A 5,631-nucleotide genomic window follows, 5' to 3' on the forward strand; every position below is an offset into this window, starting at 1 on the left:
GCAAGTAGCCCTCAGACCGAAGAGTTAGCACTAACTTCAGCGGGAACAACAGGCACCGTGAAGACCATGTCCTCTGACAGGGAACGGAAGTACAGTGATCATCAGGCCAATTGCTTTCTAAAGTATTTTTATTGCCTAGCTCTACATTATTTTGAGAGGTTAAAAACCACTGATTTTCTAGAACATTGGGCACGAGGGTGTTGCTGAAATCTAAGCAGTGGGTCCCACAGATGCAACGAGCATGCCGCCCAGAGCCCTTCCTGACGCGGAAATCGGGAGACCCTGCCTCTTCAAAGAGCAACACAGATTCCAGTTTGGCTGAACAGGCTAGAAAGGTTATTTTATTTGTTAATTGGAAAATGAATTTAGAAAGACAAGCCCACTGAAATTGGAACAAGCTGTGAACAGAGTTGTATAGGGAGGCTTTTGTTCAAACGCACCTGTGAGCTGAACTGGTTTTCGTTATAGATGAATGAACTGCTGGTCAGGTACTGTCTACATGGCTGTGCACACACACAACCATTGAGTTATTTCGTATTGAATTATGATGTATATTTTAATTCCAAGTTTGTTTATTTTATCCTCTAAGGTTATTTTATTTATGTTACGCTATTTTCAATGTTTTTAACTTTAAATTGATTTTCTTCAATTTTCTTTCCTGTGCAATACCTACAATGGTGCTGTGTTTTAGATTAATGATTGGAATATACATATGCATTTTCTTAGTAAAATGAAAAATTATCCCTCCCCAAAATGTACAGAGATCCAAAATCTGGTGCTATGTGTATATCTTGAGGTTTTAATTTGTTGAACTTTAATTTTCTTGAATTTTCTGAAAGCTTACAATTCATCTGCTACTCCTTAATTTACTTGAACTTTTCATGAAGCTAGACATTTTGTATGTTTTCAGAGATTATTTTTTAATATGAGTTAGTAGGTTGTTTATCCTTTTGCCTTTTTGGTAGTCCAAGAAGTACTTATTTTAGCATGTTCATGTTTTCATGAACTTTTTTGCTGCTGGTGATCAGTGCATTTTTCCTTGTTTTCTTTGAGTCGTATAGATCCATGAAAGGACTCAGTTCATTTTCTTGTTTTATAACTTCTGGTCATTTTAATTCCACAGAATATGTCATGCATCCTTTCTTATCAGTTGTATATTTAGGAACCTTTCTTTGTCTAACTTCCATTAATTGCTGGGCTGGTTTATTCCTGTTCCAAGAATTTGGATTTATTCAGGTGATTAAAGCGGAATGGGGAATGTCATGTTCTATGATGCAAATGACAAAATAGAGTTCATTAATTCAAGCTCATTTGTTATAACTGACATAGATGACGTAATCTGCCTTTGGCATAAGAAGAAAAATGGGACTGTGTCCACATGGAATGAGGTCCTCTCACCCTACTTAACATTTACCTCCCAACATTTGTTCATGTCTCACATGATCTGCAACCAAGAGCGAAGAGAAAGCCTGGGCCCAGCTAACACAACGCCAAATAGAGTGGACATTTGGCAGTTGCCTAATTCCCTTACTGTTGAGAAAGTGGATAATTAAGTCCCCAAAGTAGGGTGAGAAATTTTCCCCTCCATAATCTGGTGGTTGCAAACTCTGTTGTATCATTTTATTCCATTCCAAAGCATTTGTTTACTTTCAGATAGGTGTCAGTAGCATCCACAGCAGGGAAGAAGAATTATCAAATTTCTTGAATTATCTCTTATTTGGACTCTAGAATAATTATAGGCCATGATGACAATTAGTAATTAAAACTGACTTTGCCCTATATAAGTATGTTTGGATTCCAGCCAAAATCAGTTAACACTTTTCACACAGAAATCTTTCTATGCCAAGAACAAGATACGACTTCAATCAATATTCCTAGCCTTTGGAATCTAACGAAGGAAGAATAATTCAAGAGTTTGTTCATTGTTCTTTCCTGTTGAAGATATTAACCACTTCTTCCTAACCATAAGAGAAACACAACCAGTCTTAACCTTTGAAATTTTTCACTCTGTGATTGTAGTAATTTAATTAATGACTTTAAAGTAATCCCATATGCTATTTCTATATTTCACGGCATTGTTGAAACTTAAAGTTTTATCACTTACAGAGCTTAAGTAATTATCTTAAGATATGTTGTAAAAATGTCATTTGATGTTTGGATTATAAAATATTTTTTTATGACTATGTTTTAGGAGTTAAATAAGACTTAGCTTTTCTGCAGTCTTTCTCCTCTGTTGAGAACCTGTGATATACCTCCTTTTGTCCACAAGATGGTGTTTAAAGCGACTTGAAACTGAAGAACTGAACAGACTTGCAGAAATACAAGGCTAGAAACAGTTTAGTGGACAACTAAATCAGACCCTTGCCTTTGCACTTATTTTATTTTTTTTTACTTTTATAAATAATTTCTTATTAATTTGTTTTTTGTTCATTTATGTTCTTCCTCATTTTAAGTATCTTTACAAAGAAGGCACAATAACCTGTGATTCCTTAGCTGTTTCCATTTTATTTCTTAAGTGGATTTATATACCTGCTTAACTTTTACCTTTACTATTGGTAACTTTAGTTTGTATGCTACCCTCATATTTTGGTGATTGACGTGAAAACACCTAAGTATTCATCCACTTTTCAGACAGGATATTCTTTTTTTTTTTTTTTTAAATCAGACAGTATACTCTCTTTTGATGGACAAGTAAAAAGCATTAACCTTATCTCAAGAAGTAGACCATTTATAAAATTACATAATATCTAAATCTCCATAATATTCAAGGTACTTAAAATTTTTAAATTTAAAAATTAGATTTGTATAACATTTCTATTTTTCTAGAAATATATCACTATTTACAAAAAAAGATAAGGAACACTATTTTTCAAATTATCATTTTAATTTTCCTAACAGAGGTAATAATACCCTGAGATTGAGAATTTCTAGGTTAAATTATATTCTTCAGTCTTCTCAATGAATTCACAGAATCATTTTGCACATTGGTTCATTGCTTTTGTTCATTTTTTTTCCACATCTACCTGTGTTCACTTTCTTAAGACACATAAGTGTTCATTGTTCTTTCTTCCCAATGTTCTTTCTTAGAATTTTAGTGTTGAGGGACATACATGCTTTATACACTTTCCTCTCACAGAGACTACCTAGGCTTCTAGGAGGAGGAAATGAAGAAAAGAACTGAATTTCTATCTTTTATGCCTTGATACTTAAGTGACTTAGCCCATTGAATTCATTTACTAGTTGGCTGGCAGTAGTAGTAGCATTATTTCTATTCATTTTTTTTTTAATTACTAGGAGACTCAGGAAACAAGACAAATGGATGTCTTCAGTTTTACTATGTTGGGTAGCTAGAGCTATAATCCAAACATTTTCCTCAACAAAATCATGCCAGGCTAACTGGTGAGTTTAAACTGAATGAAGAACCAGTTGAACACAGAAAAAGCTCACTCAGACAAGCAGACTCAGAAGAGCAAAAACTTACCTCAGAGATAAGGCAGGTCTATAAAACCAAAGCTAAGTCTAAGAAAATCTAAATGGAAACATTTTGTGTTCTCATAATACAATAACGAGTGATATATGGTACAACTCAAGGAGTTAGCTATTTGCTTCATGAATTTGTCGAAAGTGAATATTAACTTATGGGGTTCTTCAATAAGAATTAAGTTCATCAGAAGGGTGTGTGTCATGACCATAATAAGCTTATGGGTGTAAAGATGTTAATTAATTTGCAATTTTTTATTTTGCTGTATTATTTAAAGTATATTTTAGGGATAAATATTTTTCAGTGTATTGATGTATTTAAATTCAGATTGTTTTATGGCATATTTTATAACTATTTATTTTTAAAAGAACATTTAAGGTGTATTTTTTGCCCATTTTGTTCTCTACCTTACCTCATCCAACTTTTCAAGATTTCATTCAACATACTCAAGTTAAGTGGAATGGCACTGGTTTTATTCCAAATCCCACTTGGATATAATGTTTTGAGGCCTTGATTCCTATATGTCCATGATACATAATGAGCTTTTCGCTTATCTTAGCAATAAAGGATTTAACCCTAAATCAAGGAATTCTGAGGTGCAGTTATTAACACCGTTTCTACTGTTCACCACTTCACCATGTCTCATGGCTGAAATCCACACTTCAGCTCCATTCTGGTAGGTCTCAGCCACAAAGATACCCCAAAAGCACTTGTATGTCAAGTGTGAGCCACAAAAACGTCCAGGATACTTGTAACTTGGACTGTTGCAGAGTTCATGTTTATACCATGCTGGAGATGATGCTTTTGCTTGTCATAAGAATCAGTGCTTAGCTCATAATAATTAAGTTTATTAACCATCTCCCTGGCAGCTCATAAAAAGCCTGGTCTAATGATTGCGGATAAGAATTTTAAGCAGAAACAAGTCAGAGAGCAATCCATCCTTTGCAGCTTTTGTCCCACAAAAGTGGTCTCCTCACTAAAATCATATAAGATTTATTGGTTAAAGGGGCCTGAGCAAGATAAAAAACATCACAGTTAAATTTTCTCATGAAGTGAACTCTTACATCATTAATGATGTCAATAGGAAATAAGAAGTTAAATACATAGCATGTTTCCTTAACTGAAATTAATCACATCAAAACACGCCAGTGGATTTACATGTCTGTTTAGACTGGGAAATGCTTTACATAGGTCTTAACTATTCTCATCTTCAGGTCTCCTTATGATATAAGAAATTTAACCAGTGCTCTCTAAGGAATATTCTTAAGTCTTTACACACATAGATCTTCAAAATAGAGGCCAAAGACACATTCAAATAAATCTTAAAAACAAAGGTAGTTTCTTGGAACCAGTTTCCCTCATCTGTTCTCTCTCTAGTTAGTCTTAGAAAACTTGTTGGAGTCAAGAGTAAGATGTGGAAGCATGTTAGGGGAAAGTTAGCATGGATTTATGAAGACTAAAAATAATACCAGCATCCTCTTTCTGATAACTGGATCTAACAAATAGATTACACTTCCCCTAGTTCATCACTTAAAGGGCATTTGAGCATGTGTATTTATAGTCCTACATTGTAATGGTTAACGAATTGTGATTTAATATTTACTGAGCCATATGCACTCAATACCACCATCCCAGATCGCAAGCTCACTGAAAAGGGTTAAGTACACAACTGAAAAGGATTTGCTTTACCCAATGAAAAAAAGTCTTGACCTATACTGATTGAGCACAAATATGCTTTAATTAAAAATAGTCAAAACCATTTATGTCCACTGTAAAATCTGTAAATGGCAGGATGACTAGTTTGCTAGTATTTTTTTTTTCTTATTAGTACTTTTCACTCCTTTTGCCAGGGCTAAAAGAAAAAAAAAAAAACAACTTTCTTGATATTTGGTATGATTTGATGTATTTTTAGTGATCTTCTCCATATATTGGTTTGTTTTTAAACTCGTAGATATATGCCAGAAACACTGCCATAGCCAAAATATCAAATAATACAGTCAGAGGTGGTCTTCTAAAGCAGGGATTCACCTTAGCTTATTTCAGGTAGCAAATACATCAGATTTTACCAATGATGTTTAAGAATAGCATTTAGACAGCTTGGCATATAAAGTGTCTATAATCAAATCAATCACATAACTGATAGACTACTA

The sequence above is a fragment of the Meles meles genome, chromosome 5 (genome assembly GCF_922984935.1).
Source record: "Meles meles chromosome 5, mMelMel3.1 paternal haplotype, whole genome shotgun sequence".
Classification (NCBI taxonomy): Eukaryota; Metazoa; Chordata; class Mammalia; order Carnivora; family Mustelidae; genus Meles; species Meles meles.